This window comes from Pelophylax lessonae, assembly GCF_965119305.1.
Source record: "Pelophylax lessonae genome assembly, chromosome: 4".
Classification (NCBI taxonomy): Eukaryota; Metazoa; Chordata; class Amphibia; order Anura; family Ranidae; genus Pelophylax; species Pelophylax lessonae.
The window spans coordinates 222603139-222629463 of NC_138771.1; the positions used below are offsets into that span (position 1 = coordinate 222603139).

Genomic DNA, 26325 nt, shown 5'->3' on the forward strand with positions numbered 1-26325 from the left:
GGCTGTGGGCACAGTGAGACTTTTATTGCTAGAAAATGGGATTGATTTTATGAAGGCAGTGAGGGGTGAAGGGTACTGACACCACACACATGACAGGACAATGGCGGCAGAGGAGTGAGCTGAGCCGGGAAACCAGCAGGCGACATTGGCACAGTGACAACACAAGGAGGAGGAGGGGAGGGGAAAGAGTTGCTCGGAATCAATAAAGCTTGTTGAACCAGTTGTTCCTGTTGTTCCCGCAAGGCATGATGGACCTTGTAGTTTGTCTTCCTGTATAGCATTGGATCGGTGGCTGGCTGGCGGCTCGGAGTGTAGATCACATCAGGAGGTCGGTAAGTGTGTTTTTATGTGTCTGTGTGATCTGTTTGTTGTAGGAGTGTGATAGGAGGGGGTACGGGGGGGATCGGAGGAGCTGTCATTCCTTACACTGCGCCCCCCCCCCCCCCCCATAGACATCAGTGTCCTCACCACCCCCTCCATCCTTCATATCACTTGTCCTGTGTGACCTGGAGGGGTTCCTGTGCTGGGGGGATGATGGCAGTGCCCAGCAGCTGAGGGTGACCCCACCATATGTTTCATGTCAGGAGTCACAGCAACCGTCTGAGGACTTCACAATATACAACAACTTCCATGGAGTCACCACACTTCCCAATGGAATCCAAATCCGGTCTATGTATATCGTGTATAGTGACTGTTACCAAACAAGAGGTTAGAGAGGGGCCTGTTCCCAAGAGCTTACAATCTAAATGGGAGGGGCAAGTGATCAGAGATGTGGGGGGAGCGGATGGAGACAGTAAAGGCCTTTGCACACAGGCTGTCAGGTAGACCTGATGAGAAAGGGTCGTGTTGGCTCCGTGTAAGCCCCCAGATCCCGAAACATGACAGAGCCTGGTGTAGACGGGTACAAGACCTTCTATATCCATCACCTACACCAGGGGTCTTTAAACTATGGCCCTCCAGTTTAGGAACTACAAATCCCATCATGCCCAGTCATATCTGTGAATGTCAGAGTTTTACAATGCCTCATGGGATGTGTAGTTCCACAACAGCTGGAGGGCCGTAGTTTGAGGATCCCTGGTCCTACACCCACCACAGTCCACTGTGTAAAGCCGCCCATAGATGGATCCAATCTTGCCCGGTTCAGCAGGGACTGGCCCAGATTCCATCCATCTATGAGCCGGTTGGTTGTACGGAAGTGGTCCCATCAAACGACTTCAGTACAAGCAGCCTGTTGGATTGTTTTTGCATGCGATTGCTGCCTGCAGCTATAGCTGCTAGCAGTGATTTTTTTTTTCAGGTACTTATATAGCGCCTGATAATAACAAAAAAGTATATCGGCGCGAACACCAACAGGTTAATCTAAATAACCACACAACATTAAATGATATACACTATTTTTGAATATCGCCTATATAGCGCCGTCCATTTACACTGCGCTTTACATATACATTGTACATTCACATCAGGTCCTGCCCTCAGTGTCGGTTCACACATATGCGATGCGGGAACCCTGCGAATCCACTGCGTGTTCCTGTATCGCAATGAACTCGCAGGCAGTTCACACTGCCATATGTGAATCGCTGGGGGTGTCAATACAAAGTTAACCACACCCCCAGATCAGTTCGCACGTGAATTGGATCGCGTAGGTGTGAACACCCATGCGATCCGATTATGGTGTGGACCAAAAAAAGGGTCCTGTGTGAGTTGTGTCCGAATGTGATGTGAATTCAGCCATACAATCTATATAGCTGAATTCGCATCACGTGATTTTCAGAGCAGTGCGCTCCGAATCACATGCAATGTCTGTCATTGCACATATGTGAACTGGGACTCAAGGAGCTTACAATCTAAGGTCCCTAAGGGCTCTTTCACACACTATGTCCGTCGGACGGAGTCCGTTTTTCTCAGCGGGGGATCGAGCCGCCGATCCCCCGCTGAGCAGAAGTGTGACAGCTGTGTCTCCGTGCTGTGTGCGGAGACACAGCTGTCAGTTCCCCATACATCCCTATGGGGGAATCGGATGGGAACGGACCGTCGGTCCGTTCTCATCCGATCCCATCCGATCCACTGGACGGATGGAAAATAGGGTTTCCATCCGTCCAGATTTATCGGATCGGGTGTCAGCGGACATGTCTCCGCTGACATCCGATGCCCCATAGGAATGCATGGGGGGTCCGCCTGTGTGAAAGGGGCCAAACACATGCATACATACACCTACTAGGGCCAATTTAGACAGAAGCCAATTAACCTACCAGGAGGTCTTTTATAGTGTTCTGCCTGGAGAAACATTGGCCCGGCAGGAGCGATTCCTGCATCAACACTGGCTTTGTTGATGGGGGAATCGAGCGACGATCTTTCCTGCAGTGCGTAATTGCAGGACAGAAAATCACATCAACTATAGCCTGCCTAAAGTCTCGTACACACAAGTTTTTTTTTATTTTTTTTTTTAACCCAGCAGGCCTAAGCGAAAAAAAAATCTGACCGCTCAGGAGGAGCCGCTGTACTAACTATGCGATGTTTGTACAGCGATCTCCCTTGCTGTGCTATTGTGCTCTGACAGGGGGATGTCTCCCTCACTAGAACACTGCGGACAGCGCTCTCAGCCATTAGCCAAGAGTGCTGATCAAGAGCCAATCTGCAGATCTTTTTTGGTCGGTCATGCCCATTCAACAGAAGCCGGCCAGACTGCAGTACACACGGGCCCAATGTCAGCTGGTTTCTATTGAACCGGCCGATACCACCTGTCATTTGGCCCATGCCTACTAGGCTTTATGGCCCATACACACGATCCAAAAATCAGATGAAAAATGGCGCATTGGTAATTGATCGCGAATTAATCAGTTTTCGAGAGCTGATCGCGAGAGTTTATCTGATTGGACAAGCACAAAATAGTTTTCTTATACGATTTTTGTTTAATCAGTACAGTTGTCATTCAAAAATACACTACAACACGTTGCATCACTTCTGATTTTTTTTTTTTTTTTTTTTTATATATTTTTTTATTTTGTCTTATGAGAATTTTTGTAACTTTAGCAAACTCTTCATGTTCAATATGCGACTAGCTACAAAGACAAACAGACGATCTGTCGTCCAATTTTCGGATCGTATGTACGGTAGGGGTGCACTGATCCGCCTTTTCTTGTCCCGATACCGATATCTGACATTGTGTATCTGCCGATACCGATCCGGAACTACACACATAAACAATATGCATGCGGCTACAGTACAGAGCAAAGCCGCTGCTTCATGTGTATGGCTCCTCCATTCACAGGCGGAGTGCATCTGATATCACTCCGCCTGTGAGCCGGGACTATACAGGAAGTAGCGGCTCCCATCCCATACTACTACTGCACCAAGTAAGGGATGGCTGAGCCGGGACTCAGCAAAACCGCATCGGCGGCTCAGTGCAAGTAAAGCCCCGTACACACGAGTCGAAATTCGGCCGGGAATTTTCGTCCGACGACCGATCTGCCGATTTTCGGCTTGTTAGTATGATGCTTCCGACAACCGACTCCGACTTTTCGGCCGAAAAAAATCTGGTGCGCAGACTATAAAATTTTTGTCCTCCGTCAAAACATGGCCGATTTTCGTGCAGTCAGTACAGATTTCGACAGGGAAAAATCTAATGAGCAAGACTGGGCATGCTCAGAGAAGGAAGAACACAAAGAAAGCAAACCAACACATGACATCACTTCTGAAGTAGAATTCTGTCGTGCGGGAAAATTTGTAATATAAATAGAAGAAAAATTTCCGCGCTAGATGTGACAGAAAACCAAATGATTAAGAACAATAGTGAGCAGCTGGCACAAAATCAACTAACAGTGATTCAAAAAATACAATAAAAACCAAAAAGTGCAGCGCTGAAATCAGTATACAATTATATAGCTGAAAAGCTCATATAAAGAAAACAAAAAAGGAGAGGGGATAATGTCCAAATGAATAGTCCCAATATTAAGTGCAGAGATGTGAATCCACGTGCAAAATAACTTTCTTCCAGTGACACCAGGGAAAAGTGTAGGAAGGGGACACCCTTGTGCTCAGGTATAACAAGCAGCTTACCGAAATTCCGTGGCTGCTCAATTTAATGAGACAGCCTCTCCCAGCTAGTAGTAAACCAGTAGGTCAACCGATATCAAGCTCAGGTGCTTCGAAAGACTCCAAAAGCCGAAAGCCGTTTCCGGTGTGTTGTTAAACCGATCACATTAATATGTGGCACACTTGGAACTTCTCATATACTCCATTGAACGTAAAGCCATATGTAGAAAGAAACAGAGGCCCATAGCGTAATCCCGTAAACCAATAGGTAAATTTATTAAAAAAACTACTTACAATTTAAAAGACAAAAACAGGCATGTAGTATGTGCCGGTCACGGATCTAACCGCGGCGTCCCGCAAGTCTCCAGATCAGCATATGGATAAACAGCCGGCTTCGTTGGGGGGCGTGTGGACGTTTATGTCTGGGATCGCCCAGGAAAATTGCGGGAAAATTTGTGTGCAGTCTAGGCACATTCCAACCAACAAAACACAACTCTGGACAAAAGACGGACGATCGGTCAGTGGAAATTCGTTGCGGGGCTTTAGGGACAGCTGAGCCGGGACTCAGCAAAACTGGATCGGCCTGTAGATCGGTTAATTTTACCGATCCAGCTATTGTGGCAGTATCGGCGCCGATATCTGATCCTAATATTGAATCGGTGCATCCCTAGTGTACGGGCCATTAGTGCAGACACAAACTGAATGGGCACGGATGTCAAGACAACTGATATCTCTCCCTGCTCACGGATCTCCTGCTGAACAGAGCAGAGCCTCAGTGTGTGAAAGGAGCCTAAAGCCTAGTACACACTATGAGAAAATTGGATGACTGGTTGTTCAACACATATCATGATGTAGTTGGACTGGTATGGACTTGTATGAAAAGTCTCAGCCGGCAAAGGCAAACGTAGCTACGTACTAGAAGAGAAAGTGTAGTATGCTTCAGAGCATGCGCATTTATTTTTCTATTCGCTTATTACCATACGATTACTGTATACATAAAAATAATATTGTATGTTGTGATCACTTACGATAAACCTATTTTAACCTTCACCTTCAGGTTTTGTCGTTTAAAAAGTCGTAATCGGCTGTCAAAAGCACTAAACTAATGATCAGATAATTGGCCGATTTGCTGTACAAGATTTTTCTTACAATCTCATCCGGTGTATCAATGGTGGGCATTAAAAATGGCACTCTTAGGAGCATTTTACTTTTTTTTTTTTTGTCTACCTCTAAACGCCCCTCAATGTTGACCTATGTGACCACGCACACTTAGATGTTTACAGAAAAAAAAACCCAGCGCATTCAGGAAGGATTTACGTTTTCACAGAAGAAATGCATGTTAAACCTAGGTGCAGTTAGCATTTACGCATTCATTTTACTTCAGTGGCCTGAATAAATTATTATTATGCCCAATTAAATAAACGCCTAAGTTTTTGATAAGCCTAAAGGTGTCTAAAACAGAGACAGCTTTTCTCTAGTCAGGAGAAAGGCATTCAGGAGAGCTGGCCAAATGCCCAGTGTGAGTTTTCAGGAATTGCCTAAGGGTCCTTCCAACCAGGTGGACTCTGCTTTGCATATCGGTGGACCGATCCGCTAAGCAGGTGGGTGACAGGTCCGTCTCTGTTCACTGTGCTGAGACAGACCTGTCCGAGCCCCACTCTCCTCTATGGGAGATCGGATGAAAATGGATCGCCTGTCTGTTTTCATCCGAACCTCCAGACGGATGGAAAATAGGGTTACCATCCATCACGGACAGGATCAGATCGGATAGCAGCGGGTGTCAGCGGACATGACACAGCTGACTTCTGTTGCTCCATCGGGGTGAATGTAGCATCAGGCTTGCTTGAAAAACTGACAGGTGGACCTGATCGAAAAGCTTGTGTGAAAGAGACCTATAGGTGGACAGAGTAGCAGATAGCGGACAGATTGGGGTAGGGATGATCCCAGAACCTGACGGTTTTGGGGGTTAGGGATGATCCCAGAACCAGATGGTTTTGGGGGTTAGGGATGATCCCAGAACCAGACGGTTTGGGTGGTAGGGATGACTCCCTATTAGGAACGATACCAGGCATGTTTGGATTCTGGTCCGAACCCACCTGAGTGATCCTGCCAGCAAGCTGTTACCTGTACTGGACCAATCCTAAGTGACCAAGGCATTCCCTGTCCCACAGCAGCACACATGCAATAGGCATGTATATGTGTATCTATGATGGAGAGGGTGCCTTAGTAGTTTTAGGATTGGCCCAGTACAGGTGACAGCTTGCTGGTGGGATCACTCAGGTGGGTTTCGGACTGGGATCCAAACATGTCTGAGATCGTTCCTAATGGGGAGTTCCAGAGGATGGAGGCGGCTCCAGAGAAGTCCAGCCTCTAACAGTCATATCTTTGTACTGTGCTAGCCATCAATTATTGCAGAAAGTTTGGCATTTAAACAAATTTCACCCCCAGCTCTCCTTTATTTTGTTTAATCCCCTCTTCTCTAATGCTGAGTTATCCTCCCATCACATACTCTCCCAACGAGTGGATCCAGCAATGTCCTGCTTCAATCTGCTTCTCTTCTCCCACTTCTGGGTTCCATGTCAACATCCTCTGTGATGTCATTAGGAGGTGGTTGTCTCTTCTGGATAAAGGCAGCCAGCCAGCCCCCCTGATAATGGATATCCAGACTGAGGTGCCTCCATCTTCCATAAATGGAAGCCAATGCCTCCTAGAATAGGTGATTTGCAAATAGCATGGGGCAATGGAAGTGCAGCATGTCATTCTTGCCTAGGACAAGGAGTGAATGTCTGCTTTAAGTGATTTCCCTTTATTGGCTAACATGTACCTTCACCCTAGAGTGGAAATTCCGCTTTATGTCCTCACACCCCCCACCACATTTTGCTCAATTTTTTTTTTTTTTTTTTTTTGGAAAAGCGCGTACCTAGTTTTGATAGGTACTTACTCCCATTACGGCTTGGATCGCCTCCCCATTCCCCCCCCCCTTTTTCCTGCAGTCTTCTGGGAAACATCACAGGTCCTAGAAGGCTGTGGGACCATTGACAAGGAGCAGCTTTGGAAAGCTGGCTGTGAACTCGCAAGGAAACATGCCAGAGCTGGGGACCTAAGGACTGGTGAGGATGGTGCTGGATCCCTGGACAGGTAAGTGGTCCTTTTTTATTAAAAGTCAGCAGCTACAGTATTTGTATCAGCTGACTTTTAGAGCCGGTTCACACTGAGGTGACACGACTCCTTACTACTTCGGGGGCGACTTGTGCATTCCCATGCACCACGACTTCGGAGCGACTTGCAGGGACTTCACATAATGGAAGTCTATGCAAGTCGCTTCGAGGTTGCCCCGAAATAGTACAGGACCCTTTTTCTAAGTCGGAGCGACTTGTGTCGCTCCTATTAGAACGGGTCCTGTAGTGGTCAATGGACCGCGAGGGAGCGCGACTTGTCAGGCTGACAAGTCGCGCTAATGTGAACCGGCTCTAAATGTTTTCTTTCTAGAGTGAAGATCTCTTTAATGATGCAAGCTTTCAGGATAACTTAGGCCCCTTACACACATAGGTCCGTTTGTCTGTTTTTCATCCATCCGTTGACGGTTGAAAAACGGACATCAATGCATCTCTATGTAAAAACGGATGACAAAACGGATGATCATCCGTTAACATCCATTTTCATCCGCTTCCGTCAATGTCCGATCCGAAAAACAGATGTAAACGAACAAACGGTCCGTTTTTCATCCGTTTTTGCATTGGTAGTGGATGTAAGAAAAACGGATGAAAAATGGATGAAAAACTGATACATTTTGACGTGACTGAACTGATGAACTGAACGGATCGTATGTGTGAAAGGGGCCTTAAGGCCCGTACACACGTACCGATCGTCGGCATACAAACGTCGGTGGACGAAGGATCTGCCGATTGTACGCGTGTTAGTATGGTGCCTCCGACAGATGTCTGCGCACAATCCGCGGACAAAAGTCTTTCGTGCAAACATGAAAATATTTGTATGCCGACACCAGAACGGACGATTGTTCGCCTGTCAGTACACAATTCGGCCGACAGACCGCAGATTTGCAAGACTGGGCATGCTCAGAAAATAGAAAACACAGGGAAAGTTAACCATTACATGACATCACTTCTGCAGTCGGCGGACAAAATTCTTGTGCTGTCCTTGTGCTGTCTTTGCACTTTTCAGCAGACACCGACATCCCGGGGAGAAAAGAGGAACATTTGTAAGCCGACCATCGGTACGTGTGTACGGGGCTTTAGGCTGCATTTACATTTTAGTGTTTTGTGAACATGCACAAAACTGTAAATTTTGAATGCATTTATGAAACGCATAAAAACACGTCACGATTGCAATGCCATTCATTCTTACTGGCACTCCAAACTCGTCTTAACAGATGTACATTTTTCGCGCAAAAATGCATCCAAATCCCTGAAGCCCAAAGCGGTTCTTGGTCTGATTTGCTGTGCTTGTCGCATATAGGGCAGCCCATTAAAAATGATAGGCTGCTGCATACACGTGGTTAAAAAAAACACATATGCACAATACGATTTTGCTTATGTCTACGAATTGCTGTAATGTGACTATATCGTCTGTAATAACTTGTTTGCCAGTAAAGGGTCTCACTTAAGGAGGTACTAATCTCCACTCCAATGATTTGTTTGTGAGGTCCTTCACCATCACCAACATCTTCTCTTTGACTTCTTCGGTGGTGCCGAGTCTTCAGATCTCTTGATTGGCCAGTGAATGATGATGTAACTCCTGCACGTACACAGGAATTCAATTCATTCATCCTGACACTGAGGCACAGTGCCAGGAATGTAACATGTGCAGCTCAATCTACAGTCTAAAAATAAGATTGCCAATGGGCAGGTAAGTTAAGTTCATTAGAGTAGAGACTCGCCTGCATTCTCTTCTTTAATTTCACTCAAAACTCCGAACTTTCTGCATAATTTGTACAGAATGCTGGCAATAGACAAGGTAATTGGCAGGAATTTAATACAGTAATGACTGACAAGACCTGCTTCAGGCTCCGTTTACACTTGTACACCTCCAAATTTGTGCAACTTTTAAAGGGTGCGTCTTGGATGTGACTTGTCCCTCTGCAAAGTCGGACCCACTGTTGCACCTAAAACGTTCAAGTACTACTTTCATGCAACTTTTGTGGGTAAAATTGAAGTCTATGACCCTCAAGTTGCATTAAAGTCACACCAAAGTAGCGTATGAACTACTTTGAAGTTGCTGCAACTTTAGGTTGCACATATGGTTATCATTGGGAAAACATGGGGTATGACTGGTCATGCAACTTTGATGTCCAAATTTGTATGACAAGTCTCATAGGTGTGAAATGGGGTGTAGCTCTGAAACGATCAAGACTATTAGCAGAAGATTTGGTTTGTCTAATCATTTTTGAAGTTGAAGTGAGAAAACTGCTATGTGTATTTTTGTCCTTGGTGTTACATCCCCCATTCACATGACGTGAGCAGTTTTCTGGCTAGTTCCCTTTGCCTGGCTACGCTCTACATGCAGAATCTATTTTACATTTGTAAGCTCAGCCGCCCTGTGCAAAAAGGTGAATTCTTTATTTATTGTTTTTGAGACTATTCACGCATTTTTGGCCTCATAGACTTTAGGCTGGGTTCACACTTCTGGGAATTGGGCGTGGGTTTCCCTGCATCCGGTTTGCATGACAAACGAGTGTGACCGCCTCTAAATGGAGCCAGCTCACACATCTCCGGAGCGGATTGCACAGCTCCATTTCAGGTCTGAATTCAACCAAAAATTCAGGCCTGAAGCGGAGAACCGGGACGCACCGGTCGCATGCAAATCAAGTGTGAACCCAGCCTCAATGGGAACACCTGCAGACATGCAATGTGAGTTTTTACTGTTTACTTGCATTGTTTTGTGCCTCAAATCCAGCCCAAACCCTTGAATACTGATCCAGCCTGTAAAACATGGGTGTCCAACCTTTTGGCTTCTTTGGGCCACATTGTGTAGAGAAATTTTCTCGGGCCGCATATAAAATATATACTATAGTTAAGGTATATAAGTAATAAAACGCAGCCGCGCCCTTCCCGCGCTGCTGTGCCCCCCACCAACTAGTGGATGATCCCCTCCAAGGCAGTCTCTGCCTGGAGTTAGTTGGAAGCCGCTGTGGCTGTGCCCCCGACTCGACTTCCTTCCTCCCCAGCAAAAAAAATAAAAAATTGTCGGAGCAGTGGGCCGCATTGCCTGCGGTTCCGGGCCGCAGGTTGGACATACTTGCTGTAAAACAAGGGGAAAAACAAACCAAAACGCTTTAAAATCACCAGGAATACGCTCTGCCCATGTGTGTATTCATGTTTATGGTGTCAGGGGGCAACATGGCATTAATATGACATCTTATGACCTGTCTGTATGCTGTGTACAATAACGTGAAACTGACGTTTCCAAAAAGCTTGTTTTTTTTATCAGTCTTACATTCCAATAGTAAGTCATGCCGTTTATTTATAGGCTTGGTGATCTTGCCCTGCTCCAGTCTATAGATAACACTTTGATTATACAAGTAGGATTGTGTAATTCTGTGCTTCTTCCTGCTAATTTACCACTGTTCTCAGTAAAGACTGGCTGGCATTGAAGATGGGAATAATAAGGTGTTCCCTTATGAAACTGAACAGGAAAATCTAGTCTTGCTTGGTTAAATGTAGTGCTGCCGCTGAGCGAACTGACCACTATTTGGTAATCCAACTTGTAGCACACTAAGGCCCCTTTCACACAGGCGGACCGTTCAGATCCGCCTGTTCATTTTTTTGGCGGATCTGAACGGTTCCCCCCCCCCATGCATTCCTATGGGGCATCGGATGTCAGCAGAGACATGTCCGCTGACATATGATCCGATCCGTCAAATCTGGACGGATGGAAACCCTATTTTCCATCCATCCAGCGGATCGGATCGGATGAGAACGGACTGACGGTCCGTTCCCATCCGATTTCCCCCATAGAGATGCATGGGGAACTGACAGCTGTGTCTCCCCTAAGGGCTCTTTCACGCGGTCCACCTCCGTAGGCAAATCGGTGCTGCTCAGCAGCGGATCGTAAACACAGATCCCCGCTGAGCAGGAAGGTGACCGCTCCCTCTCCGCTCTGTTTTTCATCCGATCCGTTTTTTTTTTTTGACGGATGAAAATAGGGCATTCATCCGTTAAAAAAAAAAAAAGACATTGACGGAAGCAGATGAAAATGGATGTTAACCGATGATCATCCGTTGTCATCCGTTTTTCCATAGAGATGCATTAATGTCCGTTTTTCATCCGTCAACGGATGGATGAAAAACAGACAAACGGACCTATGTGTGAAAAGGGCCTATGGGGGAAATTGGATGAGAGTGGACCGACCGCTTGTCTGCTTCATCCGATCCCCTGGACGGATGGAAAATGGGGTTTCCATCCGTCTGGATTTCACGGACCGGATTGGATGCGGATGGCAGCGGGTGTCAGCGGACATGTCACCGCTGACATCTGCTGCCCCATAGGGATGCATGGGGCATCCGATCAGATTCGCCTAAAAAACTGACAGGCGAATCTGATCGGAGCGCTCGTGTGAAAGGGGTCGGAGCGCTCGTGTGAAAGGGGCCTAAGGGTCCTTTCACACGGGCGCTCCGCTTGTCCGCAAATCATCCTATTTTTTTTGCGGATGATTTACGGACATAATGTAAGTCTATGGCATTGCGAATGTCAGCGGAATACCATCCGCTGACATCCGATTTTCTTCCTTTCAGTTCTGTTCCGTTTTTTGGAACGGAACAGAACCCTATTTTTCCTCTGTTCAGAAAACGGAAAGGAAGCAAAATCGGATGTCAGCGGTGTCATACGCTGACATCCGCAATGCCCATAGACATACATTATGTCCGTATATCATCTGCAAACGGATGGGATGATATGCAGACATACAGAGCGGATGACACAAGTGTCATCCGCTCCGTGAAAAAAAAAAGTCCCGCAGCGGAGCAAAAAACCGGAGCGGCCGTGTGAAAGGACCCTAAATCAGAAAATCAACGTGGATAATTAGATTCTAGGTGCAACAAAGCCAAAGTAATTTAGAGCCGGTTCACACTACTCCGACTTGGGACGCGACTTGTGTGCCCTCAAGTCGCTCCAAGTCTCTTGTCATTACAAATTCAATGTAAATGAATGAGAGCGGTCTTAATATGCACTACTGAAGTCGCTCCGACTTCAGAAAAGGTTCCTGTACTACTTCATGGCGACCTCTATCCGTGCACATAGACTTCAATGGGATTCGCCTCGAAGTCGGATCCTTATTTATTTTCAAGCGACTGTGATCAGACTTTCCAGGAAGAAGAAAAAGATTACCCAGGCATTCCCCACAGACAGGCGCCTATCATTTAAGTCTCTAAAGTCTCTGCTAAAAAGTCGCTCCTTCATGGGGCGACTTTCTGGTCGTGGTAGTGTGAACCGGCTCTTAAAGTCTTCCTGTTACAGGCATGGGAGAGGCTTTTTGGACACAGACTGCATCTGCTGTCTAAGGAAAATGAATTTTGCCCCATGGTGATGTGGTTACTTACATTTTATAAATGACATACCAATGCCCTGCCATAACATACCTGTATGGTAACACACTGCCAATGCATTGCCATAATTCAGCAGGTATGATTTTGGAACCGTTTTGGTGCATTTTGCAGCCCATGCAATGCAGAAGATGCCTTGCTGTAATGCACGTTAACATGTATGTGTTAGGGCCGGTTCACATTAGTGCGATCACAGGGATCGCATGTTATTCAGAGGGCACTGCTCCTTAATTACATGCGATCTCTGTGCGGTGCAAATTTCAGCCATAACAGTTTGTATGGCTGAATTCGCACCGCAATCGCACTAAACACGCACATGACCCTTTTTTTATCCGCAGCAGAATCGGATCGCATGGTGGTTCACACTATTGCAATACGATTCTGTGCGAACTTGCAGATCGCACTGCGATATGTGATCTCAACTGGGGGTGTCGCTAACTTTTAATTGACACCCCCTGCGTATCGCATATGGCAGTGTGACACGCGGTCTCTCCAAGCAGAGATACTGGCCAGATGGGTCAGGCTTCCTCAGTCCTTGGACTTGAGGGTGTCTTTGAGTCGCAAAACCAGAGTGGATCTTCTGTGGTGGCTCCAGTCTCCGGCCGTAGCGGAGGGAGGGGAAGTTCTTCCGGCCGTTGCTGTGGACGGTGATTACCACGGATGCCAGCCTGTCGGACTGGGGTGGCGTTCTGGGCACCCTGTCTGCCCAGGGCACTTGGTCAGTGGAGGAATCCTCCCTGCCGATAAACATCTTGGAACTGAGAGCGATCAGGCTGTGCCTGCTCCATTGGTCAGATCGTCTGACCCTGTTCAGGTGCAGATGGACAATGCCACTGCGGTGGCTTACATCAATCACCAAGGGGGCACCAGGAGTGCCCTGGCGGCCCAGGAAGTGACCAGCATTCTGTCTTGTGCCGAGACCCATGTCCTGGCGATTTCGGCACTTCACATTCCAGGTGTGGACAATTTGCAGGCCGATTATCTGAGCTGCCAGACCCTGGACCAGGGGGAATGGTCCCTGCACCCGGAGGTGTTTCAAATGCTGTGTGCGAGATGGGGATCCCCTGATGTGGATCTGTTTGCGTCCCGGCTAAACAACAAGGTGGGAAGGTTCGTGGCAAGAACGCGCGATCCTCTGGCAGATGCCTCGGATGCGCTGGTGGTGCCTTGGCACCGTCTGATATATGTCTTTCCCCCAATTCAGTTGTTGTCCAGGTTCCTTTGCAGGTTGGTCTCGGAACCGCAGTTGGTGATTCTGGTGGCCCCGGACTGGCCGCGCTGGTCCTGGTACGCGGACATCATTCAACTGGCCGTCGAGCCTCCATGGCGGCTACTGTTACGAGACTGTTACGAAACAATCTACTGTCTCGGATCGATCTTCCATCCTGCTTTACAGTCGCTGGCTTTAACGGCATGGCTGTTGAAAGCCAGGTCCTGAGAGACAGGGGTCTCATCGGAGGTCATTCCTCCTCTGCTCAAGGCTAGGAAGGTCTCATCTGGTAAGATCTATTACCGTACCTGGAAGGCTTATTTTGCCTGGTGTGAATCCAGGGGCATCCCTCCTCGCTCCTTCTCTGTGGCGAGGGTATTAGCTTTCCTACAAACTGGTGTTGACCACGATTAAGGGGCAGATATCTGCACTGGCTGTCCTTTTCCAGCGCCCCTTGGCGTCAAAATCTTTGATTCGCACCTTTATTCAAGGTGTGCGTCATTTGGCCCCTCCTCGGAGGGCGCCTTTACCTCCTTGGGACTTGAACTTGGTTCTGTCCGTTTTGCAACGTCCTCCCTTTGAAAACATCAGGGAGATTTCTTTGCCTCTGCTGTCGCGAAAGGTTGCCTTTCTAGTGGCAATCACTTCTGCCCGCAGAGTGTCGGAGTTGGCGGCCCTGTCCTGCTGCTCCCCTTACCTGGTGGTTCATAGGGATAAGGTGGTCTTGCGACCCAACCAGTCCTTCCTTCTAAGGTGGTTTCTGATTTTCACCTTAATGAGGACATTGTTTTGCCTTCACTCTGTGCGAATCCTAAGCATCCTAAGGAGTTTGCTTTACATTCCTTGGATGTAGCCCGGGCGATCAGGGTGTACTTGTCGTCCACTGAATCCTTTAGGAAGTCGGATTCTCTTTTTGTCCTTCCTGAGGGACCTCGGAAGGGTATGTCTGTGGCAACCATTTCTAAATTGATCAGACAGACGATTGTACAGGCCTATTCACTTAGGGACCGGGTTCCGCCCTTCCCTGTCAAGGCGCATTCTACCAGAGCGGTGAGTGCGTCCTGGGCCTTCCGACATCAGGCTTTGGTGGTCCAGGTGTGCAAGGCTGCGACTTGGTCGTCAGTGCACACCTTTTCCAAATTTTACAGATGTTCTGGCATCAGCCGATGCCTCCTATGGCCGCAAAGTTCTCTGTGCGGCAGTGCCTTAAGTGGACCCTGGTTTTGCGGGTCCCTGGCTGTTGGGGTTTTTTTTCTCCTTTTTTATTTGCTTTCTTGGGTTGTTGCTCCAGTTGAGCCTTTTTTGGTTGCCCAGAGGATTTACCTTTCTGTTCAAGTAAGGTTCCTTTCTCTGACTTGGGTGCTGCGTTGCCTTTGTGATGGGTTAAGTTTCCCACCCCTCATGTCTACACTGCTTTGGGACATCCCATTGGTGAAGACTGAATGAGTGGGCGGTGACTGTCAGAGGAGGTAAGAGAAAATGGAATTTGAAATCTTACCGTAAAATTCCTTTCTCTGAGTCCTCTGACAGTCGCCGCCCCCGCCCCTCTATTGGGGTTCTTTTGGACTTTAACAGCTTGCTACCAAACTGAGTTGGGAATGCTGATAGCAGGGGGGTATTGGGCCAGTGGGACAGCCCCCATAGGTGTGTCTATGTAAATTACTTTGTTTTTAACAAGTCTATGCCTAGCTTGCTCCTATGGATGAGGTCAATACCCATTGGTGAAGACTGAATGAGTGGGCGGCGACTGTCAGAGGACTCGGAGAAAGGAATTTTACGGTAAGATTTTACAAAAATTCAGTTTTCCTGTGGCAAAAAGCCTAACCAGTTAACATGTTAAAGGAACCAGTCTTGCGTGATCGCACATTGCTCAAATCATAAGCTACTGTCAAGTTTGTGTGTGACTGTAGCATTGAGTGCATTCAAGGCCAGAGGCGGTGTTTAAAGCGATTGTTAAACATACGTTTCTTTCTAAAAAAAAAAAAAACCCAACACTCTTCTACTTCCTGCAATACCTTTGCATAGAGCGACCCTGAACCTCCATTTCTGGGGTCCCTTGCTAATGCACTAGCCGCCTCCTTTTCTCTTTTACGTCACCATAGGAAACCGCTTTCTATGGGGGCACACCTACAGCCTCGCTCTCGAGCCAGGCTGTGTGTGTGTGTCTATTGACACACAGCATGGCTTGGCCCCTCACGCCCTCTGACAGCAGTAGCTCCCACTGTTCTTGGCCAAGCTTGTGGGAGATGCAGTCAGGCACAGCACTGGATTTATGCAGGACTCGGGTAGGTATTTGAGAAGGGGTTGTGCACAGAAAGAGGTAGCATGTGTGTGTTTTTTTTTTTTTTTTCCTTAAAGCAGGGAATGCATTAAGGTAAAAAAAACATTTTATTTTCTCTGAAGGTAGTAAACTAACTGCCCCCCCATCGTCCGTGTAAATGTAGCCTAATGGATTAAAGTGTAAATCCAGGCAAAACTGAACGCTAAACCTGTTCTCTGCCACATTCCAACCCTAATCTATCCAACACTGTAAAGCAAAAATTGCTATACTTGCCTATTCTGCAGCTGATCTGGTCCGGTCCCCAGCGGCTAGGTCTGTGCAGAAGAGGATCGACCACGGCTGTGAAATGCCTGGGACGTGACGTCACCCATAGACTTACTATGGGGCTTCCGTTGCCTGCCTCTCCTGCACCCGCCTTCACACTGAAGATGGGTAAGTACAGCGATTTTTTTTTTTTTTTTTTTTTTTTTTTTTTTTTTTTTTTGCAGGATTAGAATGTGGCGGAGAGCAGGTTTAGCCTTAGTTTTGCCTGAGCTTCTACTTTAAAAGGTTATTCTTTGAATTTATTAACACTTGCCTAGCCACATACTTTCTTTTATTACATGTAAACCAGTTAGATATTTAATTTACTTACTCGATCATCACTTATTCTACTTTTATATACATTTTTTAGTATTGTGTTTTTATAATAGTTTTCCTTTCTGTTGAAAGTTCCCCTTTGCCTCTCTTGTGCTTATTTTGTACATATTGCCCCTGTATAATATCCTCCTCCTGCTGTGGATACGTATAACCAGCATTTGCACACTTCATCATTGGCTTGAGAAAGGGGAGAGTCTTCTCCGAAATGCATTTCCATAGTAACCTACCCAATCCTGATCCTGAAATAATGCACCAGGTTGTTGCACCATCTTTTGTTTTGTTCTTTTACCGCCCTTAACTTCCCATTGCAGGCAGTTTTGTTTTCAAGTCGGTGGTTTTTTTGCGCTTTGTGTGTGGTCAGTACAGCTGAATAGGGCCGCTTGCAGAGGGCCCAGCAGGTGTTGTGCTGTGTTCCCGCTGGCTACTGCATACTGGAACTCTGAGCGGTATGTCTAGCGTCCGTTGGCATATTCGCATGGTGGAGCAAGGACTTACTGTGTCCTTCTGGTGCAAGGGGTGCTGCAATTCTACTGGCTCTGAAATCTTTACACGCGGTACAGAAACATGGGTGGCTGACTTCCTTCACTTCTCATTGATTCTGATTGGGAAGCGGCAGCAGATCCTGGACAGTCCACCCCTGTTCCTTGGAACAGAGAGTGCCTGTCTCTTCTAAGATGGCTATAAGACCCTGGTACCTGCCTTTGTGGGTTATCCTATGGCATTAGGAGATTGGTGGGGGAGCTTGTACTGCATGACACGTTTTTGCTCCCCCCCCCTTTTTTTTTTTTTTCTGACCTGTCCTGTTTTTTTTTTTTTTCAGGCACACATTTTGGACAAGCCAGCCCAATAATCTACAGCGCCTGAACCCAATAGCCCTAGGACTAAATGTGGCACGAGTAATGCTTTATAATTCCTGTCTTATTTTAAACACTTATGTGAGTCATGCATTCAAATCCAAACCTTTTTGGCTCTCAATTTTTATTTTGGAGTGGAGGAACTCCTGCTTTTGTATCGCAAAATCCTTGATCGGATTGGCAGTTACAGTGTGGAAGGATACCGATCTCCGTTATGTGCTGTGTGTGGAGTAGTAGATCTCTTGAGTTCCCTGCCAGCAGTGACCGCTGATCCTATCCTCTGCCCTGCTAACCCCCTGTACACTGCCCTAATGACTCTTATACACTGCCATGATGACCTCGCATCCTTTGCCCCCTGACTTATTTTTACTGCACCCCCAAATCGGGCTAGATCCACCCCTGCAAATTAGGTGCAGATTTGTTGCAAGTTGATAAATATGCAAATCTCTCCCTATCAAAGGATATGAAGGCAGAGGTCCTTATTAGGAGAGCCTGGGATTCTAGCCCTTCTGTCACAGTACTGGCCTTGGCTGTCCTGTTTTTGATTCGCAACCTGGATGTTTGGGTCAACTGCTTGCATAATGAGATGCTGAGGTCAGAAGCTTATGGCACTTTTCCACTGCAAGTATCGTCTCGGCTCTACTCGGCCCTGCTTGGCCCGGTTTGCTTTTCCACTGCTGGTACCGCATGGTACGGTGTTGGAACGGTTTGGTACGGTACGGTATGGTTTGCTTTTCCACTAAAGTAGTACTAAAGTTAAGTGGGTGGGATGACAACGATTCTCTGACCAATCAGTGGCTAGTAGTGACTGCATGCAAAGGATTGTAGGATATGGTACCGGGTATGGTACCTCTTGGAACCACAATCGAGGTGGTACTGTTTTTGAGAGCTGTACTGTTCGGTTCCATGCAGTGGAAAAGCGCCGCCGTACTGTACCGAACCGTTCCTACACTATACCATGCGGTACCAGCAGTGGAAAAGCACAAAAGCGAGCCAAACTCTTCGGTTCCATGCAGTGGAAAAGCGCCATTAGTATACAATCTGCTGTGGAAGAGGTTGTGGATTTCCCAAGGCTGTGAACAAAAGATGGAAAAGAGAGGGGGTTGCCAAGCCGACCATAGTGTACTATCCAGGTTTATTGGGAAACCATAAAAACAGTGTTCAGTGTCCAGGCAAAGGATCGGTGGAGGTGGATGGCCAGATCGCAGCAGACTCAGATGCTCCTCTGTAGATAGGCATCGTGGAGGTCAGGAGAGCTGCTGCTGGAGATCACTGGGGCTGCCGCCACAGAGACCTTGCTGACACGTGTCAAACTGCTAAGGGCTGTCGGGAAATACGTTTCGGAGGCTTAGACCTGCCTCCAAAGGATGAGAGTGAATTGGGAAAAGTCGTTTTCTTATTCGGAGTACAGGATTTTTTTTGGATGAAAGATATGTATTCTATACCACAAAACCTTTTTCTAGAGGAGAAAACTAGAATTGTGCTCACAGTACAGGAGATTAAAGGCATTATCTCGTGTTTTTCTTAAGACAAATCATGAAGCTTTTGAATCTGATTGCCTTCATTCTTAATCACTTGGCCACAACGTTCAGAGTAAAAAAAAAAAATGTTTTACCTAATCAAACTTTCTAGCATCATTAGTCTACCTTCTTCAGAAAATGTGTGTGCATCTAGCCTGGTAGCGGATGAGGAAAACCTGTTGGCTGAATGTCTTTGGAAACCTTAACCAGTGAGGTTTGACAGATGCCAGTTCCTGGGGCCCAGTGGTACAAACATGACTCAGTGTGGGAACAGCAGCAACGTAATCTAATTACACAAAACTGGATGCTGTAGGGAAAGCACTGATGGTTTTGCAGAAAAGACAGAAACCAAGGCATTCTGATTCTTTCAGACAAAACTGCCAGTTTTTCACTTCAGTCACCAGATTTTAAGTTCTAGACCTTGCAAGAAGCATTTTGCAGCAGAGAACACGGCACGTTTGCTGCCTAGGTTCTGTTCAAAGTCACTTAATACAGTACTGGATTTTTTTTTTTTTTTGAGTAGACAGACCAAGATCTATGCAAAGGTATAAAAAAAAAAGTTTTCCTCTTGGTAGAGTACAACCACCATTCCACCCAAGAAATCCCAGTAATTCTCAATTCCCTGAAGATGGGGTAACTTAGGCTGGTCCTTAGGGTGGTTGTAACCCCTAACATGCCCAGTGAAGGGACTGGCCTCAGGTGATAGAGATGAAACCAATCCTCCTACATAAGTTGTACTTTTTTTTTTTTTTTTAGCTGCAGCAACCTTTCCCCCTACATATATGCAGAGCGCAGAATTTACACAAAATCTCTCAGCTTTGAAAAGCAGAGAGATGGAAGTTGCATCAGTGAAGAAAGCGAGCTGATGGAAGGGAAGGGTCATGCCCCCATCACATAGCTCACATCAACAGAGCTGAGGCTGTCCATCCCAATCTGTGCCCTCACCTGTCACCATTTTTCTCTTGGTGTTGAGGAAACTTGTCAGAAGTGACACTTGGTGCTCTATATTGAGACCAGTACACACTATAGAGGGAGAAGCTTTGCTCATATTTCATGTCTGAGGTTTGCAAGCACTTAACCGGTTGCCGACCGCCGCAAGTACATATACTGCGGCTGTCAGCCCCGGCCAGGCAAAGTGACGTACCGGTACGTCACTAGTTTGTGAGCCAATAGCGAGCGCGTGCCCGCCCCGGCTCGTTCCCTCGGAAGTCCGTGCGTGTGACCAGCAGACCCGATGTCCGCCGGTCACTCGGCGATCGTCGGTGGAGAGGGAGAAAGGCAGGCGGCTAATGTAAACAAGCTGCCTGTCATTCTCCCCTGTGTAGAAACAGTGATCATACGGTTCTACTATGTAGGACCGTTGATCACTGTTCCTACACCAGTAGCCATGTCCAATCACAGTTAGAAGCACACCCCTAGGGACACACTTAACCCCTCCTTCCCCAATAAAGTTAACCCCTTCCCTGCCAGTGTCATTTTGCAGTAACAGTGCATATATATAGCACTGATTACTGTAGTAATTTCACTGGTAACCCCAAAAGTGTCAAAAATGTCAGTCAAGGGTCCGATCTGTCCGCTGCAATGTCGCAATACCGCAGAAAAAATCGCAGATCGCCGCCATTACGCGTTAAAAAAAAAAAAAACACCAAAAATGACAATCTTTCCCTTTGTTAGTAAACACGATAACTTTTGCGCAAACCAATCAAAATGCTTTTTGCTATTTTTTTTTTTTTTAACCAAACATATGTAGCATAAAACAAATTGGCCTAAAAATGTTAAAAATTTTTACTTTTTTTTTTTTTTTGGGAATTTCATATAAAAAAATGTGAAAAATATTATTTTTGCAAAATTGACGCTCTTTTTTTGTTTATAGCGTAAAAAGTAAAAATCGCACAGGTGATCAAATACCACCAAAAGAAAGCTCTGTTTGTGGGGAAAAAAAAAGGATGTAAATTTCGTTTGGGTATGGCATTGCATGACCGCGCAATTGTCGGTTAAAGTCGCACAGTGCCGAATCGCAATAAGTGGCCCAGACGTAAGACAGCAAAATCCTCCGGTGGTTAAGTTACGACTAATGCATATTGCTGCACTTTCAGTGTTTCTGGACACCAAACTAGCAGATTTTTTTTTTTTTCACCAATTAAAGGTGTTCCCTTAGAACTCCTGAAGTGACAGCACCATGGGATGCCTCAGGAATTTTGAAGAGTTTACCCTTTCTCCATTTGAGCCTTTACGGGAGCCCTCCTTAAATTTCTTGACACTCAAAACGGCCTTTCTTTTTTCCATAACTTCGGCTTAGCATAGGGAATTTTACAAGCCTTCTTTTTTACTATTCTCTGACCAGACCCAACGTACTTTCCCAGGGTGACGCTGAGCTTCCATAGGTTTTAGGAGATTGTATCATCCATGGTTCTAAGAATGACATATATTAGGAATTGCATTGCCTGACTGCACCTACAAGCCTACTGCAGTACTTAGTAAGGACAAGAGAATTTTTAAAGGTCCAGCCAACTTGGGCTCCATTCACACCTGAGCAAATCGATTAACTGGCATTTATTTTGCAGCTTTATACAAGATTTTTAACCACTTAAGGACCACCCACCGCAGTTTTACTGCGGCAGTCAGCCCCTCCTGCGCGAACCAACGCAGTACTACATCGGTCGGGCGCCTGGTGCTAGGGGGCAAGCGCCCACACTCAGTGGGGAAGCTGATGCACGGGGCCGGCAGCCGCAATTGCCGCCGTGCACCTGCGATCGCTCCCCGCTGAGAGAGAACGGTCAGCTGTTGTAAACACAGCAGACCGTTCTTCTCTCTGAAATGATCAGCGCGCCTGTGATCCTTCTATATAGGATCACAGGTCTCTATGATCATTTCAAAAGCCCATCCTCCATACAGTTAGAAACACTCCCCTAGGCTTACATTTAACAACTTGATCACCCACTGTGTTAACCCCTTCCCTGCCAATGTCATTATTACAGTAACAGTGCATATTTTTAGCACTGATTACTGTAGTAATGTCACTGGTCCCTCCAAAAGTGTCAAAAAGGTCAGTTAGGGGTCTGATCTCTCCGCTGCAATGTCGCAGTCCCGCTAAAAATCGCAGATTGCCGCCACTACTAGTAAAATAAATAAATAAAAATTACAAATCTTTCCCCTAGTTGTATACCAATCAAAATACGCTTATTGCGTTTTTATTTGTTTTTATTTTTTTTCCTCAAATATGTAGCAGAATACAAAATGACCTAAGCGCCGGGTCACATTGCAGCGACGCTACTTCGCACCGCGACCTGTGTTTAAAAGGGAAAAATAAAAAACGCAAAACACATCAAATTGCATCACAAACTCAATACTTGCATTTCTGGTGCGATTCTATAGAAGTCTATTATACGCAAAACGCGGGGAAAAAGTCCCTGACCCTTTCCAAAAACGCACCGGTTGCAGACTGCATAGATGTGAATGTTTACCATAGGAAACCATGTTAAATGGACTGTAGTGCATTTCTGCAAACTGCCAAATGCATTAAAAAATGCATAGGTGTAAACCTAGACTAACTGCACATAACAGACTGATTTTATTATTGTGGGTTTTGTAACACTTTAACTGATTTGTGATAACTGACACCTAATTGTTAGTTACTTAACTTGAACTGTGTAAACAGTGTTATTGATTAACTGTTACAGGGAAAGTTATTATCTACTTAGATCAGTTTATTAGAGGTACTTGTATAGTGCCATCAGTTTACGAAGCACTTCACGCACATTTCCTCCAGCTCAGTAACTGAAAGTCCAATGCAGAAGTATGGCTAGAAATCTGGAGGAAGAGTTTGCAGGAGCCTGACATTGCACCCAAGATCCACTGATTGCAGGTACAGTGCTTTGCAGGTTGCTGTGGAACAAAAGAATAAACACATTTCTCTTTCAATCATTGACAGACACCGCTCCATATTCTGTACCATAGGGTTATGCTGCCCTCTGCAGGAGTAGGACTATGCAGACAACACAAAAGCTTGGCCATGCCCTGCAGGCTGTCCTTTAGCTGTAAAAATCCCACCTCTGCTTAGATGCTCAGTTTTTGTTTGCCTAGTTCAGGAGTAGGACCTAGTTTGTGAGGGGTAAGGATGGCATTGGGCGTTGGCTTGGCGAATGCACCAAATGCCCTATACATCTTGAGATGCCTGTTTTTTACGCACGTTTGTGAGTAACACTCTTATTTAATTGCTATTAAATTTACTGCATTGCTACACTTAGATTGGTGCTTGGTCTTCTCTTCTCTCTTTGTCTTGGCGAATGCACCCCCTGCCCTCTTGTGTCTCATCAGATCTGGCATCTGGTTTGGTCGCTGCAGTTGGGACCACCCTACGAGGTCTGAGTCAACGTTTCCCTGACCCGTCAGACAGTGAGCATGATTCATCCATGGCTGCTGCGCTGCACAAAAAAGGCGCTGGTAGATGCACTGATTGCATCAGTGCAGTAGCCATTTATGTTGGAGGGTGTAGCCGAGTCTGCTGCGGACATACTTGTCCACTTCTCACCCACAAACAATCCCATGCTGTTATGGTGTTCTATTATCCAGCTTATTTTGACATGTCTAAGTGCTGGGTGCGTCCACTACGACCTTTGATGGTCCCAAGACTCTTTGCTGTCCGGTATTCCTTTGAGGAGTCTCTTCTGAGGAAGTGGACGATCCCACCGGCAGGTGGGTTCCCCTATTTCGAGGTTTGCTAAGGCAACCAGGTTTCCGGTGGTAGAATTTCCAGCTTTTTAGAAATCTGGCTGACAGGTGGGGGCTCAACAGAAAGGTGCCGAAGTTCGTGGCCAGGTGGCGAGATCCTCTGGCAGACACCACGGATGCTCTGGTGGCACTATGGAGCCGGTACCATCTGATTTACGCCTTCCCCTGCTCCAGCTTCTTCCACGACTTCTACGCAGGATTGAGGCCAAAGGGATTCCGGTCATTCTGGTGGCTCCGGAATACGCCTTGCCGGTCTTGGTACGCCGACCTGGTGTGACTGGTCGCTGACATCTCCTGGAAGCTTCCTCTAAGGGACGATCTGTTGTCTCAAGGGCCAATCTTGCATCCTGTTTTACTGTCGCCGGCTTTGACGGCCTGGCTGTAAAGAGCCAGGTGCTGTGCTGAAGGATAGGGACTTGTCTGGCTCTGTGATTCCGACTATGTTGAATGCGAGGAAATCTACAGACAATGTCTGCCTTGGCAGTCTTTTTTTCCGAAGACCTTTTGGCTTCCCATTCATTGGTGCTTTCATACCTTCAAGGGGTTTGTTTACTCTGCCTGTACGCTCTTCTCCGTCACCGTGGGATTTGAACCTGGTTCTGTCGGTTCTTCAAAAACTTACCTTTGAAAACATACGCTGTCACAAAAGGTGGCTTTTTTGGTGGCTTTCACCTCTGCTCACAGTGTGTTGGAGTTGGCAAGTTTTGTCTTGACATTCTTCCTAGCTTGTGGTTCACAGGAATAAGGTGATTCTGTGACCATGGCTGTCGTTCCTCCTGAAGGTTGTCTCTGATTTATATTTCAAGGAGGACATTGTGTTGCTGTCCTTGTGTCCCAGGCCGGCTCATCCCCAGGGAATTTGCCTTGCATACTCTGGATGTTCGGTCTATTCGACAGCCACTGAGTCCTTTTTGGAGGCCAGACTCGCTCTTTGTTAATATGGATGGCCTGCAGAAGGGGTTTCCTGCTTCCTGCTAACATTTTCAGATAGATCAGACAGACAGTGACCCAGGCGTATTTGCTTCCTTGTGACAGCACATTCTACTTGGGCACTTAGTGCTTTTTGGGCCTTCCATCATCAGACGTCAGTGGCCCAGTTGTGCACAGCTGCCACTTGGTCATCGGTGTGTACTTTTCAAGTTTTACATAGTGGGTGTGTTGGCATCTGCCAATGCCTCCTTTTTGGATGCAAATTTTTGCATGCTGCGATATTTTAAAGGGTCTGTTTTTCCCTCTTGAGGGTTTATTTCAGGTTGGGCTTCTGTTCTGGTTGAGCTACTATTACCTGGATTGGCTTGTGTTTAGCCTTGGGTTTTATTCCCACGCCTTATGTTTGGCAATGCTTTGGGACATCCCATGTGGTACAGAATATGGAGCGGTGTCTGTCAATGAACAAAAGAAAAAATAGGATTTTTGTACTCACTGTAAAACCTTACTGAGTTCATTGACCGACACAGCACCCACCACTCTGCTTGATTGCTTGTTACAAAACTGAGCCTCTCTAAGTAGAGGGGGATTATGCCAGCTGAGGACGGCCCACAGCCAAGCTTTTGTGTTGTCTGCTTAGTTCTACTCCTGCCGAGGGCAGCATAACCCTATGGTACAGAATATGGTGCTGCTTCTGTCAATGAACTCAGAGAAAAAAGGATTTAACGATGAGTACAAAAATCATATATATATATATATATATATATATATATATATATATATATATATATATATATATATATATATATATATATATATATATATATATATATATATATATATATAATATAAATATAAATAAAACCTTTTTTTTTTTTTTTTTTTGCCAAAATATCTTTTTTTTTTTTTTTTTTTTTTCTTAAAGGTTCTTTTTGCCTCTAACCACTTGCTGACCAGCAACATACCCATACGTCCCTAGACTTCAGATTGCTTTTACAAACATCCCGGTATTTGCGTAGCAATTTTTCAAACGCAATTTTTTTTTTTTTTTTTTTTTTTTTAAAAATAAAACCGTGAAGTTGGCCCAATTTTTTTTGTATAATGTGAAAGACGTTGCTCAGAGTAAATAGACAACATCTCACGCTTTGAAATTGCTCGTACTCTTGGAATGGCGCCATACTTTAAAATCTCCATAGGCTGCGCTTTAAAAATCATTACAGGTTACCAGTTTAGTTAGAGGATGTCTTTCACTAGAAATATTGCTCCCACTCTAAAGTTCGTAAGGATAACTCACCTGTGGTTTGAACTTCTTTTACATATGCGAACGCGATCTGTGTATACGTTCGCTTTTGCATGAGAGGACGGGTGCTTTTAAAATTACAACATTTTTTCCTTTTTTTTTTTTTTTTCCTGTCACTGTAAACATACCTTGTAATAGGAATAGGGTACGACGGGTCCTCTTTATGGAGAGATCTGGGGACCCCAGGGCTCTCCTCTAGGCTGGAAAGCCTGAGAAACAAAAAAAAAAAAATCTCAGGCTTTCCAGCCAAACGCATGGCTGTGTTTACAAC

General features: G+C 46.0%; 1 protein-coding gene across 1 annotated transcript in view; it reads left to right on the forward strand.

Moving 5' to 3' along the window:
- The first annotated feature begins 247 nt into the window (after positions 1-247).
- Positions 248-26325, forward strand: part of FAM3C (FAM3 metabolism regulating signaling molecule C) — a 103664-nt gene continuing 77586 nt past the window's right edge. Inside the window, exon 1 of the mRNA XM_082256069.1 lies at positions 248-332. The gene's annotated coding sequence lies outside the window, so the exon portion shown is untranslated. The remainder of the gene's footprint in view (positions 333-26325) is intronic.